A 23,742-nucleotide genomic window follows, 5' to 3' on the forward strand; every position below is an offset into this window, starting at 1 on the left:
GAAGGATTGATGTGGAAAGTTTCTGAAGAAGGAGCAATACATGAAGGTAATTACCTATTCTTAAGTCCTTCTACGTAGTTTTCTTGATTTCATTCATAGGTGTAGCACTCAATATTCTTTCTAATAACTTATAGGTGCCCCCGAGATGGTGTGCGGATAAGATGGATTATTGGGAGGCGTTGGTTGATGAGTGGTGCACACGCAGCTGGCGAGCCGTCCACGAGAATGCAAAGGATCGGCGTGGACAAATGGTTGGTGTGCCACACCATCAAGGCAGCGCCAACTTACTTTAGTTCGGACGAAACTTGGTATGTGATTCGCTTCATGATTCATGCAATTCATTCTTCATGCTAATATTTTGTTCCTCTCTTTTAGGCGCATCACAATAAGACGGACATGCCACACTTGTACGACCGTTATGGCATGGCCCATACTGCCTCGTACAAGAAGGCGAAGGCATTCTCTGAGTCTGACCTGGATGATCCAAATAACTTCACGAACATATCATCCCACCACAAACTCGTGACATACAGGGACACGGGGAAGGCTACAAAAGGGGATGACTTTAACCCTAGCCATGAACCCTTGGATCCAGAGCTGGTGATGATATCTGGTGGCGGGAGGCCCCATGGCTCGATAGCCATTGGAGATGGGATAATACGTTGTCCACTCACTCTCCCGGAGATCAAGGCGTGCCAGTCGAGCAGCTGTCCTGAGATAACGCGTCGTCCATGGCCAGTCGATCTTGCCATCGAGGTTAGTTGTACGGACTAAGAAAACTTTCATCCATTTCATTATGTGTGTCACCATAGATCATTACTATGGTAACGAGGAATGGTGTTTCAGGCTGCTCTTCAGAAAGAGTGATTGGCAAACCAGGCTGCTCTTGAGAAAGAGAGATTGGCAAACTAGGCTCCTCTTGAGAAAGAGAGATTGGCAAGTGAGGCTGCTCTTCAGGCTGCTCTTGATGAGAGGGACCAAACCACGGCACGATTGATTGAGGAGGAGAGGGGCCGGAATGAGGCGGGTCAACGGGCCGTGTACGAGCTTTTTGTGGTAAGTATTTTTTCACATTAGCCAAATCATGTGTGTAATGTCTGTTTCATTACTAACTAATACGACCCACTCTTCAGGGTCTGTGCAAGAAGAGCGGGCAAGTCCCTCCGCCGATGCCCGTCTTTTCTTTGATTGACAGGGTGAGTTTCATTATAAACTAGTATTAATAATTGAGTGTTATCATGCTAACTGAGAAATTGCAAAATATCTATTCTGCAGAATAACTCCCGAGCGGCATCACACGACCCTTCTCCAAGTGTTTCTCCTCCTTGATGACCACTACGGTAAGTTTCTCTTCTCCTCTTTCATATTCTCCTTGCCTTAATTTCCCCCAACAATGACATACCTAGCCCATTTAGCTTCAAAATGCCATGATAACCTCAAAATGGCATAAGAACCTTGGTTACCTCATTAATATTATATACTTAGCTTGTTTTCCTCTAAAATGGGATACTTAGCCCATATAGCTCCAAAAAGACATAGTTAGCTAATTGAGCTCCAAGAAGAGGAGAAGATGAAGAAATAGGGGAATTGAAAAGAAAGAAGAAGAAGAAGAAGAAGATGAAGAAGAAGAGAAGAATGAGAAGGAGGAGGAGGAGGAGGAGAAGGAGGAGAAAGCCAATGACCTTCTAGTCCTTCTCCTCCTCCTCCTCCTTCTCCTCCTTCTTATTTATTTCTTCTTCTTCTCCTCCTCCTCCTCTTTCTTCTCCTCTTTCAAATTCTGCTTGCCTTAAATTCCCCAACAATGACATAATTAGCCCATTTAGCTCCAAAAATACATTATAAGCTCAAAATGGCATAAGAACATTGGTTAGCTTATTAATATTATATACTTAGCTTGTTTTCCTCTAAAATGGGATAATTAGCCCATTTAGCTCCAAAAAGACATAGGTAGCTAATTTAGGTCCAAGAAGAGGAGAAGAGGAGAAATGAAAAGGAAGAACAAAAAGAAGAAGAGAAAGGGAAGAGAAGGCGAAGGAGAAGAAGGAGGGGGGGAAGAAGGAGAAGGAGGAGGAGGAGAAGGCCAAGGACCTTCTAGTCCTTCTCCTCCTCCTATTCCTTTTCCTCCTTCTTATTTATTCCTTCTTCTCCTCCTCCTCCTCTTTCTTATCCTCTTTCATATTCTCCTTGCCTTAATTTCCTCAACGATGACATAATTTGCCCATTTAGCTCCAAAATGCCATAATAACCTCAAAATGGCATAAGAACCTTGGTTAGCTCATTAATATTATATACTTAGCTTGTTTTCCTCTCAAATGGGATAATTAGCCCATTTAGCTCCAAAAAGACATAGGTAGCTAATTTAGCTCCAAGAAGAGGAGAAAAGGAGAAGAAAAAGGAAAAATGAAATGAAAGAAGAAGAAGAAGAAGAAGAGAAGAAGGAGAAGGAGGACGAGGAGGAGGAGGAGAAGGATTAGAAGGCCAAGGACCTTCTAGTCCTTCTCCTCCTCCTCCTCCTTCCCCTCCGTCTTCTTTATTTCTTCTTCTTCTTCTCCTCGTCCTCTTTCTTCTCCTCTTTCATATTCTCCTTGCTTTAATTTCCCCAACAATGACATAATTAGCCAATTTAGCTCCAGAAAGACATTATAAGCTCAAAATGGCATAAGAACCTTGGTTCCTTGTTTTCCTCTATAATGACATAATTAGCCCATTTAGCTCCAAAAAGACATAGTTAGCTAATTTAGCTCCAAGAAGAGGAGAAGAGGAGAAATGAAAAGGAAGAACAAAAAGAAGAAGAGAAAGAGAAAAAGGTGGAGGAGAAGAAGAAGAGAAGGAGGAGAAGGAGGAGAAGGAGCCCTCCTTATTCTCCTTCTTCTTCCCTCCTTCTTCTCCTCTTCTTCTTCAATATAGCTTATTTTCCCCAACAAAGACATACTTAGCCAATTATCATCCAAAATAACATAATTAGCTTAGTTAGGTAAAAACATCATAAGAACCTTGGTTAGCTCAATAAAATGACTAATTAAGCTCCTAAAAGACATAAAAAGCTCAAAATGGCATAAGAACCTTGGTTAGCTCATTAATATTATATACTTAGCTTGTTTTCCTCTAGAATGACATAATTAGCCCATTTAGCTGCAAAAAGACATAGTTAGCTAAATTAGCTCCAGGAAGAGGAGAAGAGGAGAAATGAAAAGAAGGAAGAAGAAGAAGAAGAAGAGAAGAAGAAGAGAAGGAGAACGAGAAGGAGAAGAAGAAGAAGGAGGAGGAGAAGAAGAGAAGAAGAAGGAGAAGGAGGAGAAGAAGGAGAAGGAGCCCTCCTTCTTCTCCTTCTTCTTCTCTCCTCCTTCTTCTCCTCCTTCTTCTCCTTCTTCTTCTCTTCTTCTTTTTTCTTCTCCTCCTCCTCCTTCTCCTTCTCCTTCCCCTCCTCCCCCCCTCCTCCTCGACATTCTTGTTTTTATTCTCCTTGTTCTCTTCTTGCTTCTTCTCTTTATTCTTCTATTTTGCTTATTTGTCATATATATGTTGTTGTTGTTCTTTTTCTGACTTTCTTATTCCCATTTTGCAGATTGGATGTACTACATGCATGGAAGCTGGCATTGATGGAGTGCTTTAGCTCTAGCTTTCATTTGAGTTGATGAACAATGTGGAATTATATGTATATGTATATATGGATGAATAGTATATGTGGAACTATATGTATATGTGTTGTGACCTATATATGTGCTATGAATATGGATGAAACATTGTGCTATGAATATGTGTTGTGACCTATAAATGTGCTATGAATTATATGTGCTATCTATATGTATATGTGTTGTGAAATAAACAAAAAAAACAAAATTGTGACAATATGGGCTCTTTGGCGTCTGCCAGCAGATGGCAAAGGCCTTTGCCAACAGCTGACCGATGGCAAAGGTGCCACGTGGCACCGAGTTGTGCAACCTGGGAAGCAGCAGCTGGCCATATAATATCTTTGACATCCGCTTCCAGGGGGGCAGACGACAAAGAAGAGGGCACAGAGGAGGGGGTAGGAGGGGTAGGCAGACGACAAAGAGTGGAGGGGGGGAGAGGAGGTGGAGGCAGACGGCAAAGAAGAGGGGTGAGGCAGACAGCAAAGAAGAGGGGGGAGGCAGACGGCAAAGAAGAGGGGGAGGGAGACGTCAAAGCCTCCGTTAGCCCCTAACGGAGGCAAAGCCTACCGGCTGCCATCTCGACATATTTCCCGACTGCTATTATGAAAAGATGACGGCAAAGCTCTTTGCCGTCCGCTTCGGTGAGGCAGACGGCAAAGAAGGTACAATGCCGTGGTAGGCTGACGCAGAAATTTTGCCGACAGTGGGATTCTTTGCCGTGTGTGATTTACTCTTTGTCGTCGGTGGTTTACTCTTTGCTGTCTGTGATGGCAGACGACAAAGAAGCTAATTCCTGTAGTGTTTGTTGTTCCTTGCTGCAACACGTTACATGCGCCATTGATACAATAGTTAGGAATAGTCTGCCGTCAACAGATCTGTTTCTCGCACCATTGCTATCATACCACTTTGCTACTGATACTTTGCTTGCAGACACTAATCTTTCAAGTGTGGTTGAAATTGACAAACTCAGCTGCTAATACTTGAGAATATTCTTTCGCTTCCCTTTGCGTTGAACCAATAAATTTGGGTTGAATACTCTACCCTCGAAAACTGTTCCGATCCCCTACACTTGTGGGTTATGAGAGGGCTAGGTGGGTCTAGTGGGTTGTGTATATGGCCTTGGGCTAAAAATAAAGAGCGGTTTGCGGCCCAGCACACGGTTTTTAGAGCACTGACAATGTCCGCTAATAACTCGGCTATAGTCCCGCTATTCATTTAATGGTTTGGGTATGAAACGGGCTCCGCTTGCGACAAAATTTGGCAGGCGGCCTACCTACATTAAAATAAGACCACACGCCTAGTTTCTACCAAATCCGAGAATTTTATACACACTTTTAAAAATAATATTTTAATGATGCCGCGTGCGCATGCGTGTATGGTTGGTCTTGAAATGGTCAACGACAAAAAAAGAGAGAACCGACAACTACTAACGAATGCAAGTTTTGAAAACTGGCGGCGACAAAGTGCCAATGCAACACGGATAAGGCGCATGATCCGATGATGAATGCGAGAATCAAATAAATCACACAGTGACAATTGAATTAAAGGGGAATCTGCTAGAGCATCGGTTTCAGGTTGTTACAACTCTCCTACACTAACAGGACATCTCGCCCCGAGATAACAATAAAAAGGCGAAGAGGAAGAAAAATATCAATAGGTAAAACTTAATTGTTTCTTGGACAAACGAATGAAATCAACGAATCTTGGATGTTGCAAAAGGATGAAGAATGACATGAGGAAGAAGCAAGAATTCAAACAAAATTTTGGCAGCACTTCGGTAGGAAATTGAGGAAAAATTTGATAAGATGGAAGATCTTAAAAAAAAGAAGACACCACACTCCATTAAATGGACAAGCAAAGAAAGAATATGATCCTGATAAACCGAGATGAAAGGTTGAAGAGAGAAACATCACAAAGCCTCCGGATAAGGAATAGAATCTAGATCATTGAGAAGAAGAGAACACAGAAGAAAATGACAATTACTACCACAATTGAACTTGAAAAGAGTCCTTAGAAAGTATGACTGAACGGATATATTGGAAAATCAACAACAAAAATAAGAACTTGTAGTGGACTTATGAAAACTATCCCAAAATTATGAGGTGATAACCAGCCACTAATGGAAACAAAGATTGCTTGGGAGCAACAAGAGAGGCAAACTTCTTACAGCAATAGGATACATTCAAAACTTGGATCTACAATAATCACCATAATAGCAACAATCCTTAGGAAATACTTTAGGTGAAATATAATCCAAGATAACTCAATGAAGAAACCATGGGTTGAAAATTACCCATGATCAAAGAATTGGTGGGTTTCACTATCTCATTCTTGAAACAAATTCCCTTCGAGACTCCTCCACTAACAAGAATGATATAACACCACCTCCAAAGGAAATGGGGGGAGAATTGCACTTCAAAACACAAGAGAAAGAACACTTGAGGTTCTCCAACAAGAATCTTGAAGAACACCTTGAGAAAGATTTACATCGTTAATGAACAACCATGGAGAACCACATCCACAATACAGGAATGGAAGGATGATAGAAGGAGTTGAAGGTTGAAAGAATAAGATTATGACCTGCCGAGATTTAGATGAAGCTTCACGAAGAGATACTTTAGAAAACTTGGAACTCCGGAAAATAAAAGATGAAGCACTTAGAATCGAGAATTTGATATCATGAACAACTCCGGAAGAAGGATTGAAATCACCTTGAAGAAACAAGATTATGAATTATGTAGTGCATATCCTTCATCTAGTTAAATTGATGACAAGCAACAAATTTAGCATACCACTTATTATTTAAAAAAAGAATAAAGAGAGAGATAGGGAAAAAACTTGAAGAATACTTGAAAGAACCACTGGTAAGAATTTGGAATGAAAGAGGATAAACAAGTGAACTGGGATAAATGAGGACAAAAAGATCATGATTCGATTAGACAATGCTTGAACAAGCCACCGGTAAGAATTGCAATAAATGGGAATACCATGAATGAAAGAAGACACATGAGAATGAAGAGATCCTGATCCACCTGAAGAATTTAGAACATATGGGGATATTATAAATGAATGGAATACATGAGAACGAAGAGATGTTGAGCCGCCTAACAGAAAACTTGAATGAGACACCAGAATAATGGAGATGCGAACGAAGAGATAACAATTGAAAATAATTTGAGAACTAAAGATGAAAGATGAGAATGAAGAAATCTTCTGAAATGATTGCCTTCGGAGGATCGAGAAATGAAAACAACTCTCAAATGCACCAGATAGATACATAAGGAATTACTCATGATCGAAAACAGTTTCAGAGGATAACAACAAGCTAAAACCAAATCTTGAAAAGAACGGACCAAGATTTAAGAGAAACACTTCTTCGGTCTTCCAAGGTGATAAAGAAGAGGAGAACACCACCAAGATTTACTGAGATACTCCGGAACAATGAATAAGGAGAAGGTTGAGCCATTGATGAAAATGAATTTGAAACCATCTTGGAGAAGGAATGTAACTAATGTAATACATACTTATGTCACACTTAAATGAATTAGCGATCTCCAAAAAAAATTAGAAGAGCCAGATAAGATCCTGGGAAAAGCATGTGGGTTATGGGCTCACTCAAAGAGAAAACCGTTGAAAATATTGCTTAGAAGGAGACATATTGTACTGGTACAAATGAAAATTTGATGACGTGAGACCCTTGAAATAATTGAGAGGATTTGAAATGAAAAATGAATCTTATGAGATATCCACAACACTTCAGATAGAATAGAGAGGGTGAATAAATTAGAGAGGCTTGGTTACGAATTTCCAATATGGGAAGCATTGGACAAGTGAAAGGATATGATGAACACCGAACACTTGAATTGAATCCACCGGAGCATCTTGACAATGAATCACCAGATACCATATGGAAGAAAATATAACAGAAGTAACAATAAAAGGAAAGGCACTTGGGTGATAATTTAATAGTTGAAGCAAAAGGGCGGGAGGGGGGAAACAAATATAACTTGGGAGAGATGAGACAACTCCGGAAGAAATAAGAGAATTGATCTTGCAAATATTGGAGAGGACTGAATTAACTTGAAGAAAAGCATTCCGGTTGGAAAACAAATTGACATGACGATTCCGGTTGGAAAAGAGTTGATAAGACAACTTGATTGAGGAAAACAATTAATTAGCACTCCCATAGAAATATGAGAACACGACTCAGAAAGATATGAAATCATCACTTGACATCGAAGCAACTCGAATTACCATACTCCAACAAAACAAACGATCGGGCTTGGAGTAAAATCTAGAACAAATTTAAGATAGAGATTTTGTCTCATATTTTCATGGTAACGTTCGCATGAGCTCTATCTTACAGTAGACGTCATGTACAAGGTAGTGCACATGATAACCGAAGCGTTCCCGAGTCATAGCGAGCTACAAGGACTCTTTAAGACACAAAGAGAACAGTTGTAAGAAGACCGTGAACAAATGAATCCACTAGATGTCGAACCCCAACCTCACATCATGCATCTCTTGGAAGATATTCCTAGGTAACTACTTGAATTCCCACCTAAGAACTTTCAAAATTTTCTGGTTCTGCAATCGGGTCCACAAATACAAGGAGTAAAATCCATCACTCAACTCCTAGCAATAACACTACATGTCTAGTGTATTACAACCGTGAACACATAACCAAACATCTTGGAAACACATCTACCTCAGACCCTAGTAATCACAACGATACCAAGTATGACAGTACATATGGAAGCTCTCCAGTAGTACTGGGGATGCTAGACTCCTCTCACCACTACTAGTACTGAAGCAATTTCGAACATCCTCCAGCCTGAGAAACTAAGGAAACTGAACGATAACGAGTGTGAAAAGAATCCCTTGGAGCTCAACTCCTCAGAAGAAATCAAGTCAGACATGAGGAACCAAGTCAGAACTTCCTCACATCGACATCATATAGATTCCAAAATACCTGCGTGATCCTAAAACAATTAGAGTGATAAGAGGTGTAGAATAAAAATTCCTATGTCAATATTCCTCACCAGAGCATAGAAGAGGAGTAAAAAGAATCCAACTCTATGTTATATAACTATACTCAAAGCAGTTTTCCACTAGACTCGACTAGGCCAAGTTCATCAATCAAGGGGGATCCTAGGTCAGTATTGCTTTGATACCAACTTGTAACGCCCAAGATGCGATCCTATCCTCATTTTGGCACGATGGCCTAAACAGGGATAGAAGTGCATCTTGTTATTTTGCAATAATGGATATCATTACAACTACATGTACAGAAGAGATGAGTATATGGAATTGGCTTAGACTCGCCACAAGCTACAACAAGATGACATGAATACAATAACATGTTCAATCACCATGTAGAAGAGCAGGGTTCGACGACAGATGAAGATAAATGATAAAAGAACAACGTCTATCCTTGGTATCCTAGGTTGTCGGCCTGGAACCCATCCTAGATCAATGTAGAAGAAGAAGCAGAAACTCCAACTCGAACAATCATCGTGCTCACGTCAAGTATCACTACCTTTACCTGCAACTTTTGTTGTAGTAATCTAAGAGACACAGGGACTCAGCAATCCCATTTCCAAAGGTATCGTGACTAGCAAAGCTTAATGGGTGAGGTATTGCTAAGTGGTGAGGCTGCAGTAAGCAACTAAGTATTTACTGGAGTGGCTAACTTACGAGTACAAGAAAAATAGAGGGGGGGTCTATGCTTAATGGACGTAAGCTAATGATGATCGAATGAATGATCCTGAACACCTACTTACGTCAAACATAACCTCACTATCTCATCTTCCGGATGCAGAACTCATGAGAAGAGATAGTCACGGTTACGCACACAGTTGGCATATTTTTCATTTAATTTTTCTTCAACTTATCTAGAACCAGATGTTAAGCAAATTTTCCTTGTTGCCACATAACGACAGCCACATAACCAGATGTTAAGCAAATTTCCCGAAATATCTAACCTTGTAGGGGTGCTCCAACTAATCCATCAAAAACTACCACACGGTACGTCCAAAACCTCGATCGCGGAAAACCCGTGATCTCCTCGAATTCCTGGTGGAAAACCTCAACCTCGAGATAGCCCAAAGTATCCTCAGAATCCTTCGCACAAGACATTCGAGAAAGGTAAAACAAATCCAGGAAGGCCGCCCGACATGTCGATGATCCCTATAGGTGCCGCGTATATCATTATTAGGACATGACGCTAAATCTAGTGTATAATAGCATGATATAAATCACCCAAGTTGCCCTGGTTGGCCCCGCATAGTGCTCTATTTGGACGAACACTCATGAGGACCACTGGACCGGGGGTTGCTTAATTATCCACATGTTAATTACTCCTTATGCTGTTCATCCGTTATTAGGCAAATGTAGTACCAATATTGCGTCTTCCCAGAAGAGTTTTATCCCAAAACAAAAATCAAGGGGGTCCCCATAACAACCCCAAGCATGGTAGGAGTGCTCAATATGGAACTTGTTATAACAAAATACCCAGCTAAAAAGGCCAAGCCTTCCACCTTTTACCAGGTATATAGGTGCATTAAATTAAATAGCTATAGTACAATGATATAACAAGGAAACCATGTTTTCACATGGAAGCAAGTGCACTTGTAACTAGCAAAGCTATAAGAAGGTTGAGCCAGCGATAAGATAGCCAATCAAGGGTTTGTTGGGTTTCGGAAGGGTTAGAGGCTTTTCGTGGCAATGTTGGGAGGCTTTCATTTATTTAGTAGGCAACGAAGCATAGCGAAAGAAACGAGAAAACTAGCATTAAAATGGTGGTAATGTTATCTAGATAAAATGATCATCTTACCTATGATCCCACATGGAAGAAGAACGGATTCGTGAAGTAGAAGAACCCATGTAGTCGAACGAATCCTCACATTCCGACACACTTGCGGAACTCTATTGAGAAGAAGCAATCTGTAAAAAAGAATCAACACACTATATTCACCACAACATATGCATGACATGAAGCACAAACACATATCATGCATGTACGGTTTAATTATGCAAGGCATGGCGCAGCCAAACAATTGAATACTACACGTTAAGTGAAGCTCAATATGCAACAAGTTGCATATTAACGAAACTCCACATTCATATATTTAGTTCACTCCCGTTTAGGTACTCATCAATATTAAATGTTGTTAAACATGGCAAGAGATGAAGCATAAGTAAACTACACTATCTAGGCATTTTAAATGAGGTCGGAAACAACATATATCATTTCTAAAATGACCCCATATGTCAATTTCTAAGTTAGTACAAATCTGTGGTAAACACATTTTATATTTATTAAACAGCAAAATAAAGTGGACCACGTGATTCTACATGACATTCTAATCGATTTACATATATAGATCATTTGAAACGGAGCTATAGTCTAAAAGATATGAGCAACACAAGATGAATGCAAATACATGCAAATGACAACCACAAGCATGTGAAGCACAGATCCACAACATAGTATGGGACTACTTGAAAGTCTAGGAAAATTTAATGAGGCCAGGAAAACGAATAACAAATCTAGAAATAACCCATAAGAAATTTTGAATTTTCTACAGATCTGCCTAAAACATAATTTTAGAGTTGTTAAACAGGAAAATAAATTTCGCTATGTTGTTCTACACATTTTCCTAGCAAAGTTACATATATGAAACATTTTAATCAGAGCTATGTTTAATTAATTTTGATAAAAACCATTTTAGCTTGACATTTATTCAAATTAAATTAAAATAGCAAGTTAAAACTTTTAACACATGTGAGAGTTGCATATTGTGAAACTACACAAAATTTTAAGCATTTTCCATGTTTAAAGTTTTTAAATCAGATTCACGGTTAATTTGCTACAAATTAAATCATTTTTAACATGGCATCACGCAAAACTGTAATATCCCAAATTTTCAATTTGGCATGTTTAACAATTGTAGCTAAGCATTTATGCATTTTATTGGAATGAATGTGGCATTTGAATTTCTTTTGGTTTTTTATTGGAATTTTATTTTGGGACAAGAGATTTGACCCACAAATTTTTCCTCACAAATACTTGCCAAGCAAGAAAGAGAGGAGGTAACATGACACCTCAAAAAAAGAGTAAGAAGAAAAAACACCTCAAAAAATAATTTTCTGATCATTTTGATATATAACACTTATATTTTTGGAAAACTATTTATTTCCTTTTTGTAGCTTCCCTTCCTGTTTTAGTAAAAAGGAAACGAATCATTTTTTAGGAAGGCAACCTCGGCCCCAAGGGAAATCAGATCAGACCTGATTCCCTTCTTCTTCTTCCTCCAGTCACCATCCATCCGTGCGCATTGTACCTTCCACGAACGATTCTCGTCGGATCCCGCGCCCGATCTCGCGATCCCCTTCCCTCCCGTCGTCCCCGAGGCCCCTATAAGTACGAGCCCCTTCCCCGCACTTCGTTTTTCCCTCCAACCGGACATCTCCTCGCCTCTAGCCGCCGCCAGCCACCTCGCCGGAATAGCGTCACGCTGAAGCCCCAGGAGCCCCCTGCCGCGCCCCCATCGCCCCAAGCGCCACCCCAACGCCACCAGGGCCCGCCAGAGACCCCCCCTCCGCCGGCCACACCCCTCCGCTGCCTCGGACCACCACCGTAGCCGCCCCTCGCCGCCACCACCCTTCGACAGGAGCACCTCGTTGGAATTCCTCTCTGCCAGCCACGGTAAAAGCTCCCCTTTTCATCCCCACCGTTAGATCACCAACATACGCTTTAGATTAGAGTAGGAAAATACATTTTCAGTTTTGTTAAAAAAGGCCACAGTTTTATGTTAATTAAACTTTAACCGAATAGGTTTTCTCTAATTGCGACTGTCCGCTAGTTAGCCTATAACAGGCACAGATTACAGCGAATAGAAACCTGCCATGTAGCTTATTCTTTTATTCTTTTTCTATTTTTAATTCTAAAAACAGATTTGAAAGCTGATGTTAGAATTCTTATAACTTTTATTCTATAACTCCAAATGAGGTGATTCTTTTTTGCAATTGATCACAAATTTGATGTAGTGTCTGTAGATATAAAATTAGACCATGTTTGAAAATTTAAATTTTGAATCTGGAGTGTTTTTAGTTTAATCTTGTTTTGTTAATATCTTGAGTTTTGTTAATATCTGGAGTTTAAAAATAGATTTTTAGTTGATTCTTTTTGCTACTAATCACTTGTGATATTATTTATCACTGGGTTTAATTTCAGAATTTTTGGAATATGGTAAATCATTATTTATGTAAAAGAGATTTTATTTTAGTTCTTGTAAGACAATTTTCTCTCTTATGTTCTAGCTACTTTTTGTTAGTTGCTTTATTTTGATTACTTGCTATTGCGATTGCTTATTGTGTTAAATTATTGTTTCGTTAAATCATCCGGAGTGTGAATATTGTTATCTAGAAGCGCTCGAGTTCGACAGTCATCAACAAGGGAAGTCACGTTGATCATGTTTTACCTATGTTTTATATGCATCTAGTTCTCTCTTCTTCACCTATTGCATGCAAAGTAGGTAATCGGAAAAATTGGTTCTTGATGTAGTATCATGTGTTAGGCACCCATCACTAGGCCCGGGACGATAAATTTTATTTTGCTATGCTTTTAGTAGATGGGGTTTTGGTTGACTTTTTGTCATGAGTGTTGTGAGAATTTAATAATCAAGACCAGATATTTCAAGACTTTTCAAGACCTCATGATGCAATACACCTTTGGGTGAAGGACGGTTCAGATGGGCTCCCTGGGGAAAGCCAGCGGAGGACCCGGGATGCATGGGGAAGTGCCATGACATCTTGCGGAGAGCTTCACCAAGGCACGAAGAGATGGATGGATGCCTCAAGACCCAAGGCTTACTTGCACAGTCACATGTCATTATGGGATCTGGCTTGGTTGGACAACGTGGTGACTCTGGACGTGCGGTGCTACGAGATGTAGAAGAACGGTAGGATTGGATGGGCACTGACAGTGGCTCAGAGGAACCTGTTGAAAGACCAAGTTTTGATCATCCGGTTCTCGAACACCCTGAAGTGCGAGCACTACATCTTGTTAATCGATTAGTCGTGTCCACGGTCATGGACAACATGAGCCGAAGGAACTGAAATTATCTGGAATTCTCAACAAAATAATAATAATGAGGTGGGTATTATTGATAAATTGGGTATGAGATATGGTTGGTGGAACCATCTCATTAACAACCAACAATGTAGTAAAATTTTGCTTATAGCCCTCTCTTGTTGTAGGAGAAAACTTTGCTTTCCGCTAAAAACTTACAGCCCCACCTGCTTTATATGCATATAGTATAGATGATACTTTTTCACCACTCTCTTTTTTGACTTGCCCGCATATTCAAAATGCTAACCTACATGGCTGCAACGTGTCATGTTGCAGATACTTTTCCAATGAGGAATGAGGTCACGATCTACGCTCGGCGATATGCCCTGGAGTCAGATGGACTCAACTACCTTTGAAGCTTCCGCTAGTCTTCGTTTAGTTATCTCATGAGTTGGCCTTCAGCCTCTTTATTGTAATCGTTATTGTAATAAAGTACTCGATATGAGATCTGATTAATAAAGCTGTGTGATTTAACTCTCCATATATACATTGATGTACTCTGTGTGTACCCGCATGATCTTGGGATGGTACAGAAACACCTGGGACTTGGCCGTTTCAGGTCGGGTCGCTACAGATATGGTATCAGAGAACACGCTGACCATAGGACGTAACCTCTAGGATTGGAAAATCCTTAGGAAGAAAACTATTTTCTTATACCTATAAATCTTCTATAGTTATCTTCTGCTCATTTCTCACTTCTCTCCGATCTTCCAATATTTTCTAGATGGCCACCTTCATCCGAGTTAAGGTCACAGAGTTTTGCCAGCCCGACGCAACAATGCCCTTCAGAAAGGAGCTGATGCAGATCACCAAGGACTTAAGGATTGCTATGCCAACGATCACCGGAAAACCTACATCGTCTTACCCGGCAGATGCATGCTATAGGATTGAGGTGCACATCCCCGGAAGAACTTTCGAGCCGCGCATAGAACGTGTGAATTTCAAGTTCATCGCACCTAGCTGGATTCTCGGAAGGGACATGGTGGTTCACTGTGCACTCGGACGTATCAAGGAGGTGTACAGAGGTTGTCCCATTTCGCCGGACTTATTCACGGTCTCCCGAAGAGGAGCACATGGAGACATCATCACGACCAAGACTAAAGACGCTCTCCTGTCCTATGCCTAGACCTTGGAGACACACATCGGGATTCTGGAGATTCGTGTAATCAAGGACACAAGGAAGATCAAGAAACTGTCGCTCCGCGAACTCGACCTCTAAGAAGAAGCCCGAGAAGCCCACTACGAGCACGAATTGGAGGTGAAGGACTTCCTGGAGAGGATCGAAAAGTTGAAGGCTCGCGTTGCATATATGGAGGAAGAATTGGACATGGGCGAAAACCTTAATCTTGAAGGAGACGTAGCCCCCTTGATCAGCAACGAGGAGGACTACGAAGCAAGCTCTACCGACGGACCCACCACCATGCTTTTCTGAGGAGGACACATAGACAAGTCCACCAATTTATCTTATCGTTAAATGTTTAGGTTATTGCAAACTTGTATCCCCGTGTTTGAACCTTTTGAGATGACTAATGAATAAATGTGTGGTGTCATAATTGTTTGTTGCATTTAATATGGGTAGTGTATTTTCTCTTTAGACCCTTGTTCTATGCTAATCCCATCCCTCTAAAACCACCAAATCCCTCAAAGTCGTGACCCTACCTCCAATTTCCCACCGGAACTCACTCAGTTGATCCAACAGCAGAACACCCTGATGTAGTTGATCTTCAGAACCAGAACAATAACAACAACCATCATCCACCCCAGGCCGACAATCTCACGCGTTTACTGAGGTAGAACCCTCCAACTTTCTCCAGCAGCGTTGAGCCCACTGTGGCAGATGATTGGCTCCGCAAGATGGAGAGGCAAGTAATCACTGCTGGATGTACTAGCGCTGAGAAGGTGTGCTTTGCCGCACATCAACTTGAAGGCCTCGCAGCTGCATGGTGGGAGAACTACACCACCACATACCCCATTGCTGCTGTGATTTGGGAGCAGTTCAAGCAAGCCTTCCGCACCGCTCATGTCTCAGCTGGAGCCATGAGTCTGAAGAAGCGTGAGTTTTGAAACTTACACCAGGGAAATAGCTGTGTAGCTCAGTATGTTGATGAATTCAGCATGCTCGCCCGATATGCACCTCGAGATGTGGTCGATGATGCGGCCAAGCACGAGAAGTTCATGGAAAGACTCAACGATGAGTTAAGCATTCAGCTAACTGTGGCCAACTTCAACAACTACCAGGAGCTTCTAGATAAGGCCCTCATCTTGGAGGGGAAACATCAGCAGATTGAGAATCGCAAATGGAAGTATGGACATCGGAAGTTCAATTCTGGAGTTTAGCAGTAGCCCCGTTACACCCCCTATTCTGGGAATACCGGAACTAGATCCGGTAAGTTTGGAGGACACACCCACCATAACCATCCAATGCATAACCATGGAGGCCACAGCATGGAGGAAATGGGAACTACCAGAACGGCGGCAACTTCAAGAATGGCAATGGAGGTAATGGCACCCAGCACCATCCCTCTCCAGCTCAGAAGGATCTGAACCATATCACCTGCTTCAAGTGCCATAAGACGGGACACTATGCCACTGAATGTCCCCAGAACAAGCTGGGAAATGGAAACGACAATGGTAACTCAGCAGCAAGTAGCCCAATCCTTTTCCCCGAGCTTAGGTGAACCACATTGATGTTGAAGAGGTCTATGATCACCCCGATACGGTGATTGGTAAGTTTTTGTTAAATTCACGTCCGGTACTGGTACTTTTTGATTCTGGTGCAACACATTCATTCATATCGAGGGTAGTTATGGAAAATTATAGTTTACCAACTAGAACCCTCAGCCAACCCATTAAAGTTAGTTCCCAGGGGGGATGATGACAACTGGGATGGGATGCCATCCTTTGAGCCTCAACATCGGAAACTATAATTTTCCTACCGACCTCATCGTTTTAGAGTCACATGGATTGGATGTAATCCTAGGCATGGATTGGTTGACCATGTCTGAAGAAAACATTGATTGTGCCCTTAAGTCTATTTTGCTCACCACCCTAGAGCGAAAACGGATTAAGTACGTTTCCCAACGTCCATCACAGAGTAAACGGGTGAATTCGCTCACACAAGTTGTTCAGGAGGAACTGCCAATCGTACAAGACTTTCCAAATGTATTCCCACAAGAATTGGGAGGCATGCCACCAGATAGGGAGATTGTGTTTCTGATTGAGTTACTACCAGGGACAGCCCCAATATCCAAGAGACCCTATCGGTTGCTCGCAAATGATTTAGAAGAAATCAGGAAGCAGATCAACGAGTTACTAGACAAAGGGTATATTCGCCCAAGTTCGTCACCTTGGGGAGCCCAGTTCTCACTACTGGAATTGAGAAATTTGCCATCTGCCATGCCTTTGGCGTCTGCTGACGCATGGAAAAGATCCTCTTTGCCGTCAGCTAGCACAAAGTAGACGGCAAAGAGGTTGCTGATGGCAAAGGTTTTATTTGTCGTCGGCCACCTCTTTGCCGTCTGCTGACGCATGGCAAAGGCCCCAAAGGCGGACGGCAAAGAGCACCCAGACGGCAAAGGGGCACCACCCTAACGGCCGAACCCGCCCCACCCCACCCACCCCTTTGCCGTCTGCCTCCCAGCAAAGAGCACCCAGCTTCTGCAGACGGCAAAGGGGGGCTCCTTCTAACGGCACCCAGCCCCCACCCCTGCTCCCCTAACGGCACGCTCCACCCCCGCTCCCCTCGATCTCCTGCCTCTCTTGCGCGCGCCCCTGCCCACTCCAGCGCCGCCGCCACCACCACCTGAGCTGCTCCGGCCCACCGCCGCCGCCCACGACCAGAGCTCCCCGCTCCCCCCTCCCCGCAAAGGGGCGCCACCCCCACGGCCGGAGCTCGCCCTCCCCTCCTCCCCGCGCACGTCCTCCCCACGCCCCTCCTCCCAGCCGCCCAGGGTCGGAGCTCGCCCTCCCCTCCTGCCACTGCCCTCCTCCCACTGCAGGTAAGTATTTTTTCTTTTTTTCTTTATTTCCTGTTTTTTCTTTTAAACTAGTAGCCTTTCACGTGCATGCACATCTCTATAAGACACATCTTATGATTCAGTTAAATGACACTTTTGATTTTACATACACAATAGATAGTATATAGTATAGACATATACAATGTCATTTATTTAGGCTTCACATGTCATGTTTAGGCTTCACATGATTTATTTTCTTTTCAAAAATATGCCTGAATGACTATGAACAGACAATGATCCAGCCGCCGTACTCGTAAACCAGCGCTAATCATCATGGAGAGAAAAGTAAAGACAGTAATATCACTAAAAAATCGAAACCAAGCTGACCAAAACATTTGGTAATGTGGTGTTCCAATTGTCACGAGAGAATCTCTGGTGTACTTTTATGTTCAATAGAATCATTTTCATCATCTACCATCTTAACCTTGTAGACCAAGCACCCGGATTGGCTCATCTCGCGTCAAGCATAATAAACCATTATCATCGTCAAGCATAATAGATGGTAGTTCCAATATATATTTTCCAATGAACTGTAGCCTGGAAACTGTCAACTAGATCAGAATATCCTACTCTTACTAACCAAGATCAGAATATCGTCCAAACCAACATCTTAACTTCTCAATGGTGAAAATAAAAGAGAAATATGGACAAATTCAAGCATGAAGAAACTGGACTACAAAATAAAGACCTCCAAGTTAGTAGTACCTATGAAGAGATGACTGAAAATATTAAGAGGTTGTCACAATGAAAAATATGAAAGATAATAAATAAAAAAGAAAGGTTGCACCAACAGCATTAGTATATAATTACAGTGGTCAATTGTCCATCAGTAGATATGTGGATACCGTATATATAAAAAAGAAAGCTTGGAACACGAGCATTAGTTTCTTAATCTCTACAATCGTCCGCCTTGCTGATGCCAGTGGCTTGGACAGGAGGTTTATCCTGCTCGGCCAACGCCGGCCTGACCAAGTAGGACGTCTGCAACAATGTAATGGCTCCTGGCTAAAGATGGCTTACAATATAACTCTTTTGCTACCCACCATGGTATTCGAAGTATTGTTAGTTTATTTTCTGTTTTTGCTGTTAAATTGTATAGTTAGTTTTTTCTGTTTTTTATGTGAAATTACATCGTTAGTTTATTAGTAGAAAAAGTAGATAGAGAAGAAAACAATAGATAGAAAAAAAACTTAGAAGATAATAAGAGAATAATAAACTAGAAGAAAAAGGAAGAAGAAGAAGAAAGAGGAAAGGAGGAGAAAGATAAAAGAAAGAAGAAGAAGAAGAGGAGGAGGAGGAGGAGGAGAAAGAAGAAGAAGAAGAATAATATGATGATCAAGAAGAAGAAGAAGAAGAAGAAGAAGAGGAGAGAGGAGAAGAAGAAAGAAAAGGACGCCGACCCCCGGTCCACGACCCCCGACGCCCGATGCCACCAACCCCCGACCCTCGACGCCAGACCTCCGACGCCACTAAGACCCGACTCCCGACCCCCGACGCCCGACACCACTGACCCCCGACCCCCGACTCCACTAACCCCCGACCCCCGAGGCCCGAGGCCATTGACCCTCGACTACAGAAGCCACTGACCCTCGACCCTTGACCCCCGACGCTCGACGCCACTGACCCTCTACTCCCGACGCCACTAACCCTCGACCCCCGACCCCCGACGCCCCTGACCCTCGACCCCCGGCCCCCTACCCCCGACCCCCGACACCATTGACCCCCAACCCCCGACCCCCGACACCTCTTCGGCCTCTTGTTGACCAAAGAGACCCCAACCCCCGGCGCTAGTGATCCTCGACCCCCGACAACACTAACCCCCGACCACCGACACAACTAACCCCCGACCGCCGACGCCACCGACACCCGACACCACCGACCATCGACGCCACCGACACCGGACACCACCGACCATCGACGCCACTAAGCCGACGGGGTCATAATTTTGTAAATTATGAGTTAGGTCACATATTTTCCGATTATGTTAATTATAAAAACATCATATTTGTGTTGATCTGGTGAATTTCAATGTGCAGTTGTTTGACGACCTCCACATGCGTTGGATGAGCTCCTCCCTTGCGTTTGTTGGTGAGCACAAATGACTTCTCCTCCTACCCCCTTAATTTGCTCTGTCCTGGTCTTCGTGCCGATGAAACTTGCTAGCTATAGGTTTCTTCAATCATGAGTATGCGTGACCAGTATGCGTCTCCCGTTCGAAAGGGCGACATCTATAAATATGCATTTCTTTGCATATTTATAACCGCCATCCTTTCGAATTGTCCAACATTATCCATGGACAGCCCGAGTATGTGTAGATTGGGTTTGTTTTCCCGTATGTTGTTCTCCGGATCCGATGCGGAATTTCGTCAGTGCCTCCCCTGTTGTTCTCCGGGTACACATCCTCTCTGCTCATTGCCGAGACGTGTATCAGCAGAATAGCGGGGAGGTGCTGCCAAAATTCTGCGTCGCATCTGGAGCAGAGCATGGGAAAACGAACCCAGTCTACACATACTCGGGTGGGATTAGGACCTATCTTTACCTACTAGCGTGTAGGTTGCATGGACGTAATAAAACTGACAAACTTGATTAGCGTATGAATATAGATGATGAGTTATATATTTATTTCTTCTGCCCCCATAGGTAGCTAGGCAACATGAGTGATCGTGCTTGGATGTACACTGGTCACCCTAGTAAGAGAGACATGACCCATGAATGGTTAAAAAAAACAAGGGGGTTTGTGAGAGCCGCATTTGCAAATGGCCAGCATAAAACATGGTGCCCCCGTCCCAACTGCGATAACTAGAAAAAGAAGATAGAGTTCGAAATGGGTAAACACCTGCAGAAGTGGGGTTTTACGCCTAATTATACGGTGTGGAATTTTCATGGTGAGTCTGACCAACGTGCCAGAGCTGAGGTGATTCGTCGTCGCACCGACGAGCATGGTACCGGGATTGAAGACATGGTGCAAGACTTTGATGATGCTCGTGATTCAGACGATGAGATGGAGGAATCTGCAAAGGCCTTCTATGAAATGCTGGAGTTTTCAAAATGTCCTCTCCACGAGCAGACTGAGCTTTGTCAGCTGGATGCCATCGCGCAAGTAATGGCTCTGAAGGCTCAATTCAACCTAGGCAAAGAATGCTACGACGCGATGATGATGATATTTGGACGCTTTCTACCCAAAGGGCATGTACTGCCTGCAAATCTGTACCAGTCAGAGAAAATCCTCCGTGTATTTAAGATGCCCTATGAGAAGATGCATGCCTATGAGAATGGATGTGCCTTATTTAGGCTTGAGTATGGGGCGTTGAACTATTTCCCCATTTGCAATTCTTCCACGTATATTGTGGTAGACAACGACATGGGTGAGAAGAATTAGACCAAAATCCCCATTAGTGTTCTTCGATATCTGCCAATCGTACCAAGACTTCAACATCTTTTCATGGTCGAAGAGACGGCCAGATAGATGACATGGCACAAATTGGGCAAAAGAACCGAACTAGATGCGGATGGGAACAAGATGCTGGTACACACTTCAGATAGTTTTGCGTGGAGGCACTTCGATGCATTACATAAGGATAAATCAGAAGATCCAAGGCAACCTAGAGTTGCCATCAACACGGATGGGTTCAATGTGTATGGTATGACGGCAGCACAATACAGTTGTTGGCCTGTATTTGTCACTCCACTAAATTTGCCACCCGGAGAGATTATGAAAAGAAAGAACATTTTCCTGACGTTAATAATTCCAGGGCCCAACTATCCGGGGAAGAATATGAATGTGTACATGCAGCCCCTTAAGGATGAGTTGCAAGAAGCCTGGGATAATGGGATCAAGACCTACGACGCGGCTACCAAAACAAATTTCAAAATGCATGTGTGGTACATGTACTCGACGCATGATTATCCGACGTTTGCGCTATTCGCTGGCTGGTGTGTGGATGGAAGGTTCCCGTGCACCACATGCAAGGCAGCTCTTCAGTTCCGTTGGCTGCAGGCTGGTCGCAAGTGACCTATACTTAGCTAATCATTGTGATGCCCTCGATTTAATCATACGCTAAACATACACGCAAATGCGTACGATCAAACCCAAGGACTCACGGGAAGATATCACAACACAACTCTAGACACAAATAAAATAACATCAGCTTCATATTACAAGCCAGGGGCCGCGAGGGCTAGAATACGGAAGCTCGATAAACACACGAGTCAGCGGAAGCAACAATATCTGAGTACAGACATAAAACATGGGGTGCCTTATAGAAGGCTAGCACAAAAGATACAACCATCGAACGAGGCGAGGCCTCCTGCCCGGGAACCTCCTAACTACTCCTGATGATCAGCGGCCTCCACGTAGTAGTAGGCACCGTCGGGGTAGCAGTCGTCGGCGGCGGGGACCTCCATCTCCTGGGCTCCTTCATCTGGTCGCAGCAACGGATCGAGGGGACAAGAGGGGGAGCAAAGCAGCGGTGAGTACTCATCCAAAGTACTCGCAAGTCTTACATCAGAACTATTGTAATTATGCATCAGTATCAAAGAAGGGGGGGTTATATGTGGACTGACTACAGCAATGCGAGAATAGAGAGAGAAGGCCTAGTCCTATCAAAGACTAGCATCTTCAGGGTCTTGCAGCAATAGACGAGAGTAGAACAGGGGTAACACATTAATAGTCATATTGTGTTCGAAATATGCCCTAGAGGAAATAATAATTAGTTATTATTATATTTCTTTGTTCATGATAATCGTTTATTATCCATGCTATAATTGTATTGATTGGAAACACAATACTTGTGTGGATACATAGACAAAACACTGTCCCTAGTAAGCCTCTAGTTGACTAGCTCGTTGATCAAAGATGGTCAAGGTTTCCTGACCATAGGCAAGTGTTGTCACTTGATAACGGGATCACATCATTAGGAGAATCATGTGATGGACTAGACCCAAACTAATAGACATAGCATGTTGATCGTGTCATTTTGTTGCTACTATTTTCTGCGTGTCAAGTATTTGTTCCTATGACCATGAGATCATATAACTCACTGACACCAGAGGAATGCTTTGTGTGTATCAAACGTCACAACATAACTGGGTGACTATAAAGATGCTCTACAGGTATTCGTTGAGTTAGTATGGATCAAGACTGGGATTTGTCACTCCGTGTGACGGAGAGGTATCTTGGGGCCCACTCGGTAATACAATATCACACACAAGCCTTGCAAGCAATGTGACTTAGTGTAAGTTGCGGGATCTTGTATTACGGAACGAGTAAAGAGACTTGCCGGTAAACAAGATTGAAATAGGTATGCGGATACTAACGATCGAATCTCGGGCAAGTAACATACCGAAGGACAAAGGGAATGACATACGGGATTATATGAATCCTTAGCAGTCAGGTTCAAACGATAATATCTTCGTAGAATATGTAGGATCCAATATGGGCATCCAGGTCCCGCTATTGGATATTGACCGAGGAGTTTCTCGGGTCATGTCTACATAGTTCTTGAACCCGCAGGGTCTGCACACTTAAGGTTCGACGTTGTTTTATGCGTATTTGAGTTATATGGTTGGTTACCGAATGTTGTTCGGAGTCCCAGATGAGATCACGGATGTCACGAGGGTTTCCAGAATGGTCCGGAAACAAAGATTGATATATAGGATGACCTCACTTGGTTACCGGAAGGTTTTCGTGCATTACCGGAAAAGTTTCACGCTCATCGGTAGTGTACTGGGAGTGCCGGGAGGGGTGCCGGGGACCATCAGGAGGGGTGTCACACCCTAAGGGGTCTCATGGGCTATTGGAAGAGATAAAACAGCCCCTAGTGGGCTGGAATAAGTTCCCACTAAGGCCCATAAGGTTTGAGAAGGAAAAAACACAAGGTGGAAAGAGTTTCCAAGTGGGAAGGTGGAATCCTACTCCAAGTAGGATTGGAGTAGGACTCCTCCACCTCCAATTTCGGAC

This window comes from Hordeum vulgare, chromosome 1H, assembly GCF_904849725.1.
Source record: "Hordeum vulgare subsp. vulgare chromosome 1H, MorexV3_pseudomolecules_assembly, whole genome shotgun sequence".
In the NCBI taxonomy this organism is placed as follows: domain Eukaryota; kingdom Viridiplantae; phylum Streptophyta; class Magnoliopsida; order Poales; family Poaceae; genus Hordeum; species Hordeum vulgare.